Source organism: Heterodontus francisci, unplaced genomic scaffold (assembly GCF_036365525.1).
Source record: "Heterodontus francisci isolate sHetFra1 unplaced genomic scaffold, sHetFra1.hap1 HAP1_SCAFFOLD_58, whole genome shotgun sequence".
NCBI classification, from domain to species: domain Eukaryota; kingdom Metazoa; phylum Chordata; class Chondrichthyes; order Heterodontiformes; family Heterodontidae; genus Heterodontus; species Heterodontus francisci.
In genome coordinates, this window is record NW_027142006.1 from 136,970 (window position 1) to 154,760 (window position 17,791).

At 46.2% G+C, this 17,791-nt stretch overlaps 1 non-coding gene across 1 annotated transcript; it reads right to left on the minus strand.

The window, feature by feature from the left end:
* Window positions 1–4,452: 4,452 nt before the first annotated feature.
* On the minus strand, window positions 4,453–4,535 carry trnal-cag (transfer RNA leucine (anticodon CAG)). Its single transcript has one exon. It is a non-coding gene; the product is annotated as a tRNA-Leu (tRNA).
* Window positions 4,536–17,791: the final 13,256 nt, after the last annotated feature.

Consider the following 17,791-nt stretch of genomic DNA (forward strand, 5'->3'; position numbering starts at 1 on the left):
CTTTGCTGCGGCTGCCCCAAGTTTTAGTGCGTCCCTCAGCACGTAGTCCTGGACCTTGGAATGTGCCAGTCTGCAACATTCGGTCATGGACAACTCTTTGCGCTGGAAGACCAGCAAGTTTCGGGCAGACCAAAGAGCGTCTTTCAACGAATTGATAGTCCTCCAGCAACAGTTGATTTTTATCTTGGTGTGCGTCCCTGGGAACAGCCCATAGAGCACAGACTCCTGTGCGACAGAGCTGCTTGGGATGAACCTCGACAAAAACCACTGCATCTCTTCCACACCTGCTTTGCAAAGACACATTCCAGAAAGACGTGGGCAACGTCTCTTTTCCACCACAGCCACCTCGAGGGCCGCGTGTGGATGGGGTGAGACTTCAGGTGTGCAGGAAGGATCTGACAGGGAGGGCTTTTCTCACCATCAGCCAGGCTACATCTTGGTGCTTGTTTGAAAGTTCTGGTGATGAGGCATTCTGCCAAATGACTTTGGACTTCTGCTCAGGGGACCATCCGACAGGATCCACCATCTCCTTTTCCCGTAGGGCCTTGAGGATATTCCGTGCAGACCACTGCCTGATGGATTGGTGGTCAAAGGTGTTTTTCCACAGAAACTTTTCCATGAAGGAAAGGCAGTACGGCACAGTCCAACTGGATGGAGCATTCCACGGCAATATGACCAGGCCCATCCTTTGCAACACTGGGGACAGATAGAACCACAGCACGTAGTGACACTTGAAGTTTGCAAACTGGGGATCTACACACAGCTTGATGCAGCCGCACACAAAGGTAGCCATAAGGATGAAGGCGACGTTGGGTACATTTTTCCCGCCCTTATCCAGAGGTTTGAACATCGTTTCCCTCCGGACCCGGATCATTTTGGATCCCCAGATGAAGCGGAAAATGGCTCAGGTGATCGCCACAGCGCAGGAATGCGGTATGGGCCAGACCTGCTCCACGAATGTGAGCGCCTCGCACCTGATGACCAGGTTCTTACCCATAATGGAGAGAGATCGCTGCTCCCACATGCTCAGCTTATGTTGTACCCTGGCTACTCGCTCCTTCCAGGTTTTGGTGCACATCTCAGCCCTTCCAAACCATATCCCCAGCACCTTCAGGTAATCTGACCTAACGGTGAAGGGGACAAAGGATCGGTCAGCCAAGTTCCCAAATAACATGGCCTCGCTCTTGCCGTGTTTAACATTGGCTCCCAAGGCCAGTTCGAGCTGGTCGCAGATGCTCATCACTCTGCGCACAGACAGTGGATCCGAGCATAAAACGGCGACGTCATCCATGTACAGGGAGGTTTTAACCTGAGTGCCTCCGCTGCCTGGGATTGTCACCCCTCTGATGCTCGCATTCTTCCTAATAGACTCAGCAAAGGGTTCAATACTGCAAACAAACAAGACAGGGGAGAGAGGACAGCCCTGTCTGACTCCAGATTGGATCGGGAAACTTTCTGATTCCCACCCATTGATTGAGACTGCACTACTGATGTTTGTGTAGAGTAGTTTGATCCAATTGCAGATTCCCTCCCCAAACCCCATTTTGGAATGCACATCCATCATGTAAGTGTGCGATATCCTGTCAAAAGCCTTCTCCTGGTCCAGGCTGATGAGGCAGGTGTCCACCCTCCTGTCCCGTACATAGGTGATCATATCCCTGAGTAGCGCAAAGCTATCAGAGATTGTCCTGCCTGGTTTAAAGAACAAAGATAATTACAGCACAGGAACAGGCCCTTCGGCCCTCCAAGCCTGCGCCGATCCAGATCCTCTCTCTAAACATGTCGCCTATTTTCTAAGGTTCTATGTCTCTTTTCTTCCTGCCCATTCATGTATCTGTCTAGATACATCTTAAAAGAATCCATCGTGCCCGCATCTACCACCTCCGCTGGCAATGTGTTCCAGGTGCCCACCACCCTCTGCGTAAAGAACTTTCCACGCATATCCCCCCTAAACTTTTCCCCTTTCACTTAGTATAGGTCTGATCAGGGTGAATCACCAACTCCAGAGCAGACTTGAATCGACTGGCTATGTCTTTTGACAGAAGCTTGTAGTCAGCATTAAGCAGAAATTGGGCCACCAATTTCTGATTTCTGTCCTCTCCCCCTTCTGCTTGTCGATGAGGGTGATGATGCCTTTCCTCATGGATTCTAACATGCTGCCAGCCTGGAGCATACTCTTGTTTACTGGCAGACATGTTGATTCTTTCCTCAAATCAGTGCACAATAAAAGAGACTGATTCTGTCAGGCTCCTTTTTATACAGGCCACCTGGACCTGGCTGAGAAAGGCAGAGTGAGAGCAGGGAGGGGAGGAGACAAGAGTGAAGATTAAACAGAGAGCGAGATGGAGGAGACACCCAGAGTGACAGACAGAGAGAGAACGGCCCCTCATCTTTCAGCTCCACCTCCAGTTTCCTCCGGGCTGCCAATTTCAAACCCTTTATTAACAGTAGAACCAAAACCCAGCTCTCCACACAAACCCTTCCAGACTCGGCCTTCATAGTCAAGGCTTTCCAGAAAGCCGGAGCTTTTAAATATGGTCCCGATGCAATTAACACTCAGTAATATTCCCACCTAAACACAGTCCATTCTATACTGAGAAACCTCCTCAGTAACATCACCATTTCCTCACACATCCGCTTCCTGCAGTTTACAAACACCTTACTGCAGCTGTTTGGGGAATCTCCTGTGTTAAGATTGGAGTTGGAAAGCGGCCTTTACCCGGCAGTGTTATTGTCTCACACTGAATCTGCCAGACATCCTGTTCTCTTTATTGCGAGAGAGAAAGCACGGATTTAGGAAATGTTCATTTGAAATGATCTCTATTGAGAACGAGCCCGGCCGTGGGACAGGTATTCCAGTGCAAAGAGCTGTCCATGACCGAGTGTTGCAGACTGACACATTGCAACGTCCAAGACTATGTGCTGTGGGACGGCATGAAAGCTTGGGGAAGCCACCATGGAGATTCAATGGGGAAAGGCTGCAGTCTGAGGCCCTAGTAGGCCATAGTACAGTGAGGGGCTGGAACCCGTGTAAAACCCCTCGGACTGTTTGCACCAGAGAATGTTTGATGTGTAATGTAAATACTGTAAATATAACCTGTGCAGGCAGGGATAGTGAGATACATCATGTGCATTATTGAAGGAAACTGATCTGTATTGTACCTTATGTAATATTAAATTTGAACTGCTTTGCAATGTAATTGCACAAATTATATGAATAAAATACATATTGTGCAAAAGAAAGCAGCTTTCCTGTCAACACACACCTTGTCTCAGGGCACAACTTTCCTGTGATCTTGTCATACCCAACTTCGCTCTATATCTTCTGACACACACACTTTACAGTCTGTCATTTCCAAAAACAAGCATTCTAAAATCAAAAGACCTTTTGTTTATTTCTCCTTTCTTTTCATTTCTCCTCTATTCTTCTCAATCACTCCCTTCAACAGTCCTATTCAGATCAAGGTGGAATGTGAATAGTGTCACAACTCACCTGACACTATTATTACCCTTCTTTTCTCTTGTCTCATTCAATGGGAAAGTTTTATTCACCAGTCTGTTGCTGTTTTACACTCTTGCCATACCATCTGGTATTGCATCCATCTGAATTCTGTGCTTTCATGGCCTTACATATCTTTTCCTCTTCTGGATGATTTGTTTGCTTCAGTTCCATTCAACCAGGCTGGACCACAGGGAAGCTTAGAACCTTTGCCTTGGACGGGTCCACGTTGATCCATTACATTCAGAATCACCTCCTTGAAATAACTCCATAGTACAACTACAGTAACCACACAGAATCTGCTTCAAACACTCCTCCACATTTTATCTGTTCTGACCGTCAACACCTCCAGCTCTTTTGTTTAAGTGGAACCCATCAGGTGTGTATAGCCTCCTTCTATTCTGAAAGCTGTAGCACTGGTTCAGGGAATTCAGCCCTGTTTCTCTACTCTAAAGGCTCAGCCATGCCTGATCTGCTTGGTATTTTACTTTTATTGGAACGTTACAAGACCTCCAATCCTCTGGAAAATGATGGTCAGACCTTCCACTATTTCTTCCCTGGCTTCTTTCAACAGCCTGGGGTACATTTCATCTGGACCTGGTGATTTATCTACATTCAAGGATGTTCATCCCATTAAGACTTCCTCTCTCGTTCAGTTATCACGTCCAATACTTCACACTCCTCCTCCTTCATAACAATATTTGCATCGCCCTCTCATTCGGGAAAACAGTAAAGTATTCATTAAGGATATTGGCAACATCTTCCACCCCGATACAAAGGTTACATTTTTGATCTTTTATGTGCCCTGCTGTTTGCCTCGTTGCCTCTTACTCTCATGTTTAGTTGCAACATCTTTGGGTCCATTGTTGCTTTGTTTGTCCATGTTCTTTCCGGCTTTCTCTTTGCTCTTCACCGCTGCTCCCAAACGCCTCCAGTGCAGTCAAAACACAAGGTGTCACAAGTGGGATTCGAACCCACGCCTCCAATGGAGACTGCGACCTGATTGCAGTGCCTTAGACCGCTCGGCCATCCTGACTACCTGCGACGGGCTATCAATGCTAAGGAAATTATTCATTCTTTGTGAAAGTATTTGTGAGATTGTGGAAATGTCTGGAAGAGGAAAGACCAGCGGGAAAGCTCGAGCCAAGGCCAAGTCTCGCTCCTCCCGGGCTGGACTGCAGTTCCCGGTGGGCCGTGTTCACAGGCTCCTGAGAAAGGGCAACTATGCTGAGCGTGTGGGTGCCGGAGCCCCGGTCTATCTGGCTGCTGTGCTCGAGTATCTGACCGCTGAAATCCTCGAGCTGGCCGGGAACGCGGCCCGGGACAACAAGAAGACCCGCAACATCCTCAGACACCTGCAGCTGGCCGCCCGCAACGACGAGGAGCTCAACAAGCTGCTGGGAGGAGTGACTATCGCTCAGGGCGGGGTGCTGCCTAATATCCAGGCCGTGCTGCTGCCCAAGAAAACCAGCGCTCAGAGCTCCCAGAAAAAGTAAAGCGGCCAAAATGTCATCAAATAAACCAAAGGCTCTTTTCAGAGCCACCCACAGTCTCTGTGAAAGGACTGGTTACTGTCAGGAGGGAGTCAGTGATGGAGTTATTTTCACAGTGGATTGACCTGCTTCACATCTGTCCAGGTGTGTTTTCAGTTCCCTCTCTGGATTTCGCTCTGTTTCTCTGCTCACACATCTCCCCCTCTAGTTAAGTGAAGAACTGAACTACAGGGTGTCAGAATCAACACTTTAATAAATCCCGCTGCCTTCGATTTTATAAATCCCGAGACCATCCCGGTACATTAACGGGAACTGGTTCGGAGCTGATGAATTAATTTAATAATGGAAGTGTCCGGGTTAATTCTCTGTTTTTCATTTGGACAGTTTGAATTGTGTTTTTTTTTTCTCTCCGGTGATCTGAGCGCCGCTTCTCAATGAGAATCTGCTCCCGGAACAGTGTAAATGCAGGAAGGAAGAGGCCATTCTCGGGCTGTGTGTTTCTCTCCTAACCTGATCTGTTTAGACCGCACTGTTCCCAGAGGACGGAATCAGTGAGAGTTGTGCACACACAGGAGCTGAGTCCATTGCAGCGCTTTCAGATGTGCCTTCCCCCCGGCCCTCCCTATTCTGCGGACACAGAGCTGTCTGTTTCCCCCGGCGGCGGGATAGAGTCGGGGATTCTCTCCCCGCAGTGTCAGGGTCTGCAGCCCCGGGGAACTGGCGGTTTCAGTCAGAGTGACCGAGCTGCCTGACATATCCTGTGTACTGATCTCCAATGGATTCAAATATTAGTGAACTCATTGGGTAATGTTTGTAAATAACCCTCATGTGAACGGACCCGGCTCCATTAATGCCATCCAAATAAAACTGGGATCCATTTCTTATCCCCAAATGCCAGCTAACGGATCCCAGGAGCGGGGTTGAGATTGTGCTGAGCAGCAATGAGTCTCCGGTAATGCTGCTTTCTAAATTCCAGATCAGCTCTCAGTCCTACAGGCCTTTCGGGAAAGTGATGTGACAAAACAGAAACCATGTGGCCGCCCCTCCAATCTAATGGGTTTGATGATGAACAGAGATGTCAGCTCTTTCCTTTGCTGATTTGGTGGCTCTGAAAAGAGCTTGTTACACTTGTTACTGAAGCTGGGTTTTAGGTGCGTTCCTCGCGGATGCAGCGGGCCAGATGGATGTCTTTGGCCATGATGGACCGGGATCATTCTGGTGAATCTGCTCATTTTCCGGCAGAAGCATCAGTCGCTGTTTGAACTGTTTAAAGTCAGGGGTGTATTAGCAGCCAGATAGTGAAGGGCAGTTCATTGCTCCCTGCAGCATTATCCGCCTCTTTCAGGAGAAAAGATCAGAAACCGCTCGTTTCTGTCAGTCCCCGAGAAGCCTGTGAGAAGCGGTTAGTCGCTAATTTGTTCCTTTTACAGAGTGGAAGCTGATATTTGTCCCGTTTTAAATTGCTGAACCGGACCTTCCTCCCGCCGCTTACAGTTAACAGATTGAAAAATGAAAACGATTCCTAAAATCGCGTCAGGATTTTGTGACAGTAAATACAGTAAAACAGAACATAAAATGAGAGGTTTTAAAATTGTTGCCTGAAAATTGAAATTTTCCATCACTTCAATTCCTTCCTGCTCTGGAATTGCCGGGCTTTTTCCAATTGGAAAATCTAAGCCAATGAGAACTTCTATTTACTTATATGTGATTCTCCTATTCGTTAAGAATTGGATTGAGAAGAGGATGACCAATCAGAGACAGAGTCAAACTGCGGGGATTCCAGGCCCCCAGTAACTGAGCTGAAACTGTTCAGATTGACAAACCCTGGCAGCAGCTTCACACATTGGACACTTCACACTGAATCATTCAAGGGCTGGTGTGAGAGAAGCTTTAGAACCTGTCATTACTCTCTGACTCATTATTCATCTAGAACCAAACAATTAGTAAATGTGAAGCAGTGAAGAGACTTTTCACTCTCACTGCAGAATGTGTCATCTGGGGAAATAAGGAACTATTATATTCGGAGATTCCAGGTACATTCCTCCCTGAACAAATCCATTCCTAACATTCCCGATCACAGCCTATCCCAGCTCCAGTTGTCACCCGACTCCAGCTGAATTGGAGAAACTCATGTGTTGGGGTTTGAGTTGTGAGGTGGGGTTTCTCCGCCAGTGTTACTGTCTTACAAACTCTCCCCCTGAATTTGTGAACTGAGACTGCACCGAAGACATCTCCAGTTGGAGTGAGGGCCGGATATCCCTCTGTTTTATTACAGAGAGTGGGGAAAGGGCTGGGTGGAGGGGATGTCAGCGAGTCACCAGGGATCCTGGATTTACCCCAAATCATTTCCATGTGGAATCTGCAGGCGGGGCCGGGACAGGGATCATTTGATCAGGGGATCAGCTCTTTCCTGAGAGATGTGGGTGGCTCTGAGAAGACCCTTTGTGTTCAGATGTTTCCAAGTTTCCCGCGCTCTTTCACTTCTTTCCAGACCCTGCTTTCTGAGCCTTCGCTGCTTTCGGCTTGACCTTGCTCTTCCATGTCTGCACTTTCTTCAGCGCCTTTCCGCCCGCCGCACTCTTGCCTTTTTTGACCTTCTTCGCAGGAGACTTTTTCTGAAGCGCTGCTTTCTTCACCGCCTTATTTGGCGTTGCCGCCGCCTTGCTGCTCGTTTTCTTGGCTGTTACTTTCTTTGTTGTCACTTTCTTGTCTGCTGGTTTCTTCACTAAAGATTTCTTGTCTGCTGGTTTCTTCACTGAAGATTTCTTGTCTGCTGGTTTCTTCACCTTCTTTCCCACTTTTCCCTGGGTTTTCCTTCTTGCTGATTTTGAAGGAGCCGGAGGCTCCCTGTCCCTTGCTCTGCACCAGGGAGCCTTTGTTCACATTCCTCTTGATACTTTGCTTGATCTAGGTCTGGAGCTTCTCCTGAGCGGTGGCAGACCTGCAAGCAATCAACTACCAGCTAGCGTATAAAGCGAGACCAAGGCTCAGGGCCTTCAGTTACCTGGAGGGGAGTCGGAGAGGCAGCGGATCCTGTGAGGAACCACAATCCAGGAAGGATGAGAAGGTCATTGTCAGGGTACAGAGGAGATTAAGTCAAAGATTTACCAGTTTATAAGCAAGCGCAGAGCCAAGGAACGGTGCTGGGGCAGATCAAATAATAGGAAGCTGTGCTCAGTTGGAAGGCAAGAGTGATTAAATGACAGAAGAGATGATGGTGCAAGGCAAAAGTCAGGGAAAGAGTAAGTAACATTTTGTAAGCACAGATACTAGGAGTGGGACTTGAACCCACGCAGACACATGTTTAGTGGATCTTAAGTCCAACACCTTAACCACTCCGCCATCCTGGCACATTAACCAGCCACTGAAAATGAAATTTAATGTGATCCGGGTGCCATCTGGCCTTTGACAATATCAAGTTATGACTCCTCTCCCATGCTGAATTTGACCCTTCATTATTTATGAACCTCAATCGGATCACCCCTCAGTCTAGGTTTCTCTGAGGTGTAGGGTCCCAACTCTTTTATTCTAACTTGATAACCAAGATGTCTTATACTGGGAATTCGTCGAATGTCTCTCCTCTGTACCCTTTCCAAAGCCTCAATATCACCCATCATGTGAGGAGACCAAGACTGGATACAATATTCCAAGTGAGTCCTGACCAAGGTTTCATAAAAGGACAAATTCGGGACATCTCAGATACTGAAGGAGTCCGTGTCCAGAAGCAGCAAGACCTGGACAACATTCAGACTTGGGCTGCTAAGTGGCAAGTAACATTCACACCACATAAGTACCAGGCAATGACCATCTCCAACAAGAGAGAATGTAACCATCTCCCTTTGACGTTCAACAGCATTACCATCGCTGAATCCCCCCACCATCAACATCCTGGGGGTTACCATTGACAAAAGCTTAACTGGACCATTCATATACATACTCTGGCTACAAGAGTAAATCAGATAGTGGGAATTCTGTGATGAGTAACTCAGCTCAAGGCACGTGGTGAAATGCTCATTCGGAGAGCTGGAGAAATGGACTGGTCAGGTGGGCAGAAAAGTGGCAAATGGAATTCAACTTGGAGAAGTGTGAGGTGATGCCTTTGGTGAGGTCAAACACAGAAAAGGAAGACACAATTAATGGGTGAATGCTGAGAGGTGTAGAGGAAGTGAGGGACCTTGAAGTGAATGTCCACAAATCCCTGAAAGTAGCAGGACAGGTTGATAAGTTGGTTAAGAAGGCTTATGGAACCCTTTCCTTTATTAGCCGATGTATAGAATATAAGAGCAGGGAGGTTATGCTGGAACTGTATCAATCATTAGTTAGGCCACAACTTGATTTCTGTGTGCAGTTCTGGTCACCTCATTCCAGAAAGGATGTAATTGCACTCGAGAGGTTACAGAGGAGATTTACAAGGTTGTTGCCAGGACTGGAAAAATGCAGCTATGAGGAAAGATTGGATAGACTGGGGTTGTTCTCCTTGGAATAGAAGAGGCTGAGGGGAGATTTGATTGAAATGTACAAAATTGTGAGGGGTCTGGATAGAATGGATGGGAAGGGTCTATTTATCTTAGTAGGGAGGTCAGTGACTAGAGGGCATAGATTTAAAGTGATGTGTTGAACAATTAGAGGGGAGATGAGGAAAGGTTTTTTCACCCAGAGGGCTGTGGGAGTCTGGAACTCACTGCCTGTAAGGGTAGCTGAGGCAGAAACCCTCAACTCATTTAAAAGGAGTCTGGATGTGCACCTCAAGTACCTGAACCTGCAGGGCTACGGTCCAAATGCTGGTCAATGGGATTCAGCTGGGTGGCTCGTTTTTTGGCCTGCCTGTGCTGTAAACTTTCTATGTTCTATGATTCTATGCAGACACAATGGGCCGAATGGCCTCCTTCTGCACTGTAATAATTTTGTGATTTTTGACTCTCCAAAACTTGTCAACCATCTACAAGGCACAAACCAGGATGAGTGCAGCACCAACAATACTCTAGAAACTCGACACTGTTCAGGACAAAGCATCAGCCTTGATTGTCACCCCATTCACCACCTTAAACATTCACTCCCTTCACCACTGACGCACAGTGGCAGTAGTGTGTACCATCTGCCAGATGCACTGCTGCAACTCACCAAGGCTCCACAGACAGCACCTTCCAAACCGAAGACCTCCACCACCTTGAAGGACAAGGGCTGCAGATGCATGGAAACACCACCATGTGCAAGCTCCCCTCCAAGTCAAACACCATCTGATCTGCAAATATATCGCTGTTCATTCACTGATGTTGGGTCAAAATCCTGGATCTCCCTTCCTAACAGCACTGTGGGTGTACCTACACCACATGGAGTGCAGCAATTCAAGAAGGGAGCTCACCGCCACCTTGTCAAGGACAATTAGGGATGGGTAACAAATTCTGGCCTTGCCAGTGTCACTCACATCCCATGAAAGAATATGCCTCATTTTATACTCAATTGTCCTCTGAATGCAGCCCATCCCTCTATTTGCTCCAACTATCACTTCACAGCATTGCTGCTGTAACTTTAGAGATCTGTGCACTAGAACATCCAGATCTCTGCTCAAAATTATTTTCTTTTTTCCACCTACTTTAATGTTTTTCCCTGAAGGGTGTATGAATGTTGAGCATTCGCCCTGTCTACATGAATAACACTGCACTTACCCAAATTAAACATCATTTACCAGTCATGAACCCAATCTCCCAACACATTAAGATCAGCCTGAAACAGTCGAGCATCGTCTACAGTCTAAACACTCGCACAGATCTTCAAATCATCTGTAAATTTACAGATGGTGCGCCCTACACCTACATCCAGATCATTAATAAAAATAGTAAAGAGCAACAGACCCAACACCGATCCCTGTGGGACACCACTGGTAACTGGTCTCCAAACAGATCCAGATCCATCTGGAACTACTTTCTGCCTACATCTGCCAGTCAGTTCCCAATCCAGATCAATATATTACCACTGATACCAGGGACTTTAATCTTATAGAGAAGCGTCTTGTGTGGAACCTTATCAAAATCTTTTGGCTGAGATCTGCTAATTGAACACAGGCCGGGGATGAGGCCGAGGCCTGTCCTGCTTTGTGTGTGGTATGTAGTGGAGTTCCCCAGGAGTCAGTGTTGGGACCCTTGCCTTTCCTGATATATATTAATGACCTAGACCTTGGTGCACAGGGCAGAATTTCAAAGTTTATGGATGATACGAAAAATGGAAGCATTGTGAACTGTAAGGATGATAGTGTAGAACTTCAAAAGGACATAGACAAGTTGGTGGAATGGGAGGACAGATGACAGGTGAAGTTCAATGCAGAGAAATGTGAATTGATTCATTTCGGTAGGAAGAACATGGAGTGACAATATAGAATAAAGGGTACAATTCTAAAGGGGGTGCAGGAGCAGAGGGACCTGGGGGTATAAATCATTGATTGAGAGAGCGGTTAATAAAGCATTCAGCATCCTCGGCTTTAGTAATAGAGGCATAGAGTACAAGAACAAGGAGGTCTTTTTTTTTAGAATATTACAGCGCAGTACAGGCCCTTCGGCCCTCGATGTTGCGCCGATCATCTGACCCACACTATTCCATTTACATCCATATGTCTATCCAATGACCACTTAAATGCCCTTAAAGTTGGCGAGTCTACTACTGTTGCAGGCAGGGCGTTCCACGCCCCTACTACTCTCTGCGTAAAGAAACTACCTCTGACATCTGTCCTATATCTTTCACCCCTCAACTTAAAGCTATGTCCCCTCGTGTTTGCCATCCTCATCCGAGGAAAAAGACCCTCACTATCCACCCTATCTAACCCTCTGATTATCTTGTATGTCTCTATTAAGTCACCTCTCCTCCTCCTTCTCTCTAACGAAAACAACCCCAAGTCCCTCAGCCTTTCCTCGTAAGACCTTCCTTCCATATCAGGCAACATCCCAGTAAATCTCCTCTGCACCCTTTCCAAAGCTTCCACATCCTTCCTATAATGCGGTGACCAGAACTGCACGCAATACTCAAGGTGCGGCCTCACCAGAGTTTTGTACAGCTGCATCATGACCTCGTGGCTACGAAACTCGATCCCCTTACTAATAAAAGCTAACACACCATATGCCTTCTTAACAGCCCTATTAACCTGGGTTGCAACTTTCAGGGATTTATGTACCTGGATACCAAGATCTCTCTGCTCATCTACACTTCCAAGAATCTTCCCATTCGCCCAGTACTCTGCATTGCTGTTACTCCTTCCAAAGTGAATCACCTCACACTTCTCCGCATTAAACTCCATTTGCCATCTCTCAGCCCAGCTCTGCAGCCTATCTATGTCCCTCTGTACCCTACAACACCCTTCGACACTATCCACAACTCCACCGACCTTCGTGTCATCCGCAAATTTATTAACCCACCCTTCTACACCCTCATCCAGGTCGTTTATAAAAATGACAAACAGCAGTGGCCCCAAAACAGAACCTTGCGGTACACCACTAGAAACTAAACTCCAGGATGAACATTTGCCATCAACCACCACCCTCTGTCTTTTTTCAGCTATGCAATTTCTGATCCAAAGCTCTAAATCACCTTCAACTCCATACTTCCGTATTTTCTGCAATAGCCTACCGTGGGGAACCTTATCAAACGCCTTACTGAAATCCATATACACCACATCCACGGCTTTACCCTCATCCACCTGTTTGGTCACCTTCTCGAAAAACTCAATAAGGTTTGTGAGGCACGACCTACCTTTCACAAAACCTTGCTGACTATCGCAAATGAACTTATTCTTTTCAAGATGATTATAAATCCTGTCTCTTATAACCTTTTCCAACATTTTACTCACAACCGAAGTAAGGCTCACAGGTCTATAATTACCAGGGCTGTCTCTACTCCCCTTCTTGAACAAGGGGACAACATTTGCTATCCTCCAGTCCTCCGGCACTACTCCCGTCGACAATGACGACATAAAGATCAACAACAACGGCTCTGCAATCTCCTCCCTGGCTTCCCAGAGAATCCTAGGATAAATCCCATCTGGCCCAGGGGACTTATCTATTTTCACTCTTTCCAAAATTGCTAACACCTCCTCCTTGTGAATCTCAATCCCATCTAGCCTAGTAGGCTGTATCTCAGTAATCTCCTCGGCAACATTTTCTTTTTCTACTGTAAATACTGACGAAAAATATTCATTTAACGCTTCCCCTATCTCCTCTGATTCCGCACACAACTTCCCACTACTATCCTTGATTGGCCCTGTTCTAACTCTTATCATTCGTTTATTCCTGATATACCTAAAGAAAGCCTTAGGGTTTTCTTTCATCCTATCCGCCAATGACTTCTCGTGTCCTCTCCTTGCTCTTCTTAGCCCTCCCTTTAGATCCTTCCTGGCTAGCTTGTAACTCTCAAGCACCCTAACTGAGCCTTCACGTCTCATCCTAACATAAGCCGCCCTGTTCCTCTTGACAAGCGCTTCAACTTCTTGAGTAAACCACGGCTCCCTCGCTCGACAACTTCCTCCCTGCCTGACAGGTACATACTTATCAAGGACACGCATTAGCTGCTCCTTGAATAAGCCCCACATTTCGTTTGTGCCCATCCCCTGCAGTTTCCTTCCCCATCCTACACATCCTAAATCTTGCCTAATCGCGTCATAATTTCCTTTCCCCCAGCTATAATTCTTGCCCTGCGGTATATACCTGTCCCTGCCCATCGCTAAGGTAAACCTAACTGAATTGTGATCACTATCGCCAAAGTGCTCACCTACATCTAAATCTAACACCTGGCCGGGTTCATTACCCAGTACCAAATCCAATGTGGCATCGCCCCTGGTTGGCCTGTCTACATACTGTGTCAGAATGAACTTGTATAAGACACTAGACTCAACTGAAGTACTGAGTCCAGTTCTGGGTGCCACACTTTAGGAAAGATGTGAAGGCATTGGAGAAATTATGGAAGAGGTTCATGAGAATGGTTCAAGGGATGAGGAACTTCAGTTATGAAGATAGATTGGAGAAGTTAGGACTGTTTTCCTTGGAGAAAAGAAGGCTAAGAGGAGATTTCATAGTGGTATTCAAAATGATGAGGGGTGTGGACAGAGTGGATCGGGAGAAACTGTTCCCACTTGTGAAAGGATCGAGAACGGGAGGGCACAGATTTAAAGTCATTGGTAAAAGAAGCAAAAGCGACATGAGGAAAAACTTTTTCACACAGCGTGTGGTTAAAGTATGAACTGCCTGAGAATGTGATGGAGGCAGGTTCAATTGAAGCATTCAAAGGGGAATTAGACTGTTATCTGAAAATAATGTGCAGGATTATGGGGAGAAGACGGGGAAGTGACATGAGGTGAATTGCTCATTTGGAGAGTCAGTGCAGAGACGATGGGCCAAATGGCCTCCTTCTGTGTAGTAACAATTCTGTGATTCTGTGATTCCAATATTCAAGTCATTTCGATATATGGTGGTCCTGACACTGACCCTTGTGGACATCACTGTTCACCATCTTCCATTCTGAAAAACAACCAAATATCACAACTCGCTTTTCTTGATATTTCATCCATTTTTAAATCGAAGCAGATACTGACCCTCCTATTCCAGGAGCCTCAGTTTTGTTACCCAGCCTTTTATGTGGTAGTTTGTCAAACGCTTTCTTAAAATCCATATAGACAACATCCATTGCTTTCCCTTCATCAACCTTTTCTGTTACTTCATCAAAAAAATCAGTTATATTAGTGAAGAACTGGAAAGGTGCTGAACCTCTCAGTTTTTGGTCTACCCAAACCAAGTTTAAGGCCTGAATAATGAACCGATTGCCTCATTAGTTCTGTGAATAATACAATGATTTAATAGACAAAGTTTTGAAACATTCCTGCCCATAAATCTTGGTAACAGAGAGTGTGTGGATCTCCTGACTCAGAATGTTTAATGGATACAGTCCTCAGATCCGACAAGGAACCCCTGAACATCCACAGTAAAGACAGTGTGGATGAGGAAATGTAAGAGCCGGGAGCTGAAACTCAGGGACGGCCGAGCTCTCCTGTCATTGAGCTTGTGTGTCTGCTCTGCTCGCCGCACTTCCGGCTCTACTTTGTTTCCAATGAAAAGATGAAAAGGGCCGTTCGGTTTTCCTCTCACTGACAGCGTGTTTCACTCGGGTTAATATAACCCGGGACTTTTGCTGCTGAAATGAATTCTGCAAGGCCCCAGCAAACACACCGGCTCCCTCCTTTCCCCCCTCTTTCTATCGGATTGTTTTACCAGGAGGGGCTCAATAATAACAAACCCCCTGCAGGGAATGACCGCAAATTGAGCATCTAAATGGGGCAAGTGGGCAGCTTTCTGGGTTCTAGGTTCCCCCTACCCCGCCCCTCCCTCCCTCCAGTCCAAGCCCCTCTTCACGTTCTTTGGGACTTTGATGAGGGTGAAATGGGGAAAGTTCCCATTGATGTTTGAATGCTGAATTGCTGCAAAGATCTGCGCACGCGCGATGTAGCCCCGCCCCCAGTGCGTCGTCACAATGAGGAGTGGAGCGCATGCGCAGCCTTTCCCCAACCCAGTCTGTGAGGCCATTGACTCAATCAGGGGAAGATGCTTTAAATCAGCTGCTAATGGAGACTTCCCGGGCCCGGGGGAAGGGAACAAACAGCATCTGCTTCCAGCAGCCACTGCTTTGGGAGCGTGTCCGCAGATGTGCTCAGAGATTACCATTGAGTGGTGGGAAGTTGAGGGGGAGTCGGGGAGTGTTTGTAACAGACACTGTAGAGCAGGAGCTGCTCCCGGAACATGGAGTGAGCCAGGGACACGGGGAAGGGAGAGTTCATTCGCGGACAGTGTCTGTACAGGCTCAGGGAGACACAATGGGAAGAAATCACTATTGAAAATCACTGACAATTTCACCACCCAAAGGAGAGGGAATTTTTCTGCTTTAGTTCCAGTCTCTCACTGTTTGTTGGATTGTGAACAGTGGGGGAAAAATAGCCGCAAAATAACGATGAGGACAGTTAGACAAAGAGCATTTATTGCAGACACCAGGTGAGAAGTGTGAAAGGCACATTTTAAATAGTGGCTGCTTGTTTTCTGTTGAAATAGAAATGTGACTGTGTAAAGGTCACTGCTTTATCGGACAGTCCCAGTCATTGAGCAGTGCAGGACTTGTGTTGTTTCTGAATGTCACAAACTTGTTGTAAAACCACTGCAAACACCTGGTAAACAGAAGCTGAATGCTGCAGTACTGCAGTGGAGTCAGACACTGACACTGTTTGTGTTCCTGGTTTTCATTTTGCGATTGTTCATAATGATTATTATTGGGACGATTACATTGATCGCTTTTGTATCTTCTACCTCACCAGTTCTTTCATTCCTGCAGGAAAATACATGAAGGAACCTGACTGGATGTGGTGATTCTTGGACACAAGGAAAAATGCTGTGATCTCGTTCCAACGCACAGTCGGTACAGGATCACTCCCAAAGCACAGAGATACTGCCAGTTCATCAGTTCCACTGGAGCAAACAAAATAAGTAGTCAGACAGACACTGATCCCAAAGTCAAGAGAGACACATTTTCAATCCAACAGTCAAACAACAGCAGGAGAGACAGATGTTGTTTCTATTTCACTCCAATTCAGTACAGCTGACAGGTTGATACATCAATCACAGTCCAAAAACAAACTCACTATCAGATCTAAATAAACTCTGTCACCATGGTGACATTTTAAATATAAAATCTGAAATAGAACAGACAAAATTTACAGAATTGAAAGGTACAGAATGAATGCAAGGAGGCTTCAAGGGGATTTGGACAGGTTAAATGAATGGGCAAGAACATGGCAGATGGAATATAATGTGAATAAGTGTGAAGTTCTCCACTTTGGTAGAATAAACAGAAAGACAGAGTATTTCTTAAATGGTGAGAGGCTGGGAAGTGTCGATGTCCAAAGGCACCTGGGTGTCCTTGTTCATGAGACACTAAAAGCTCGTATGCAGGTGCAGCAAGCAATTAGGAAGGCAAATGGTATGTTGGCTTCATTGAAAGCGTATTTGAGTACATGAGTAAAGATGTATGAAGTCTAGATGAGACCGCACCTGGAGTATTCTGTACAATTTTGGTTTCCTTATCTAAGGAAGGATAGACTTGTCACAGAGGGAGTGCAACAGAGATTCACCGGTCTCATCCCCTCGGATGGTGGGATTGTCTTATGATGAGAGACTGCAGAAACTGGGCCTAAATTCTCTAGAGTTTTGAAGAATGAGAAGTGATCTCATTGAAACAGGCAAAGTTCTTACAGGGTGTCACAGGGTAGATATGTATAGGATGTTTCCTCTGTCTAGTGAGTCCAGAACAAGGGGACACAGTCTCAGAATAAGGGCAGACTGAGATGAGCAGGAATTTCTTTACTCAGAGGGTGAGAAATCTGTGGAATTCTTTATCCCAGAGGGCTGTGGAAGATCAATCATTGAACATATTCAAGACATAAATCGATAGATTTCTAAATACTAACAAGATCAAGGGATATGGAGATGGCAGAGAAAAATGGCGTGGAGGTAGACGATCAGTCACGATCTGTTTGAATGTTGGAGCAGGCTCGATGGGCTGAATGGCCTAATGCCCCTATTTCCTATGATCCTATGAATCCCAATAATGTACATCAGAACGTTAGAGCAAGTTATGCATTACATACCAGTTCAAAAATCCCACAGAGATTAAGACTGAAAGATACAGTATCAAGCCATTACTACAAAATGAAGGACTTGGAGCTTGCAGACCAGCCCATGTATAAGATTGAAAGTTATATTTTCATTCACAATCGTTTTCA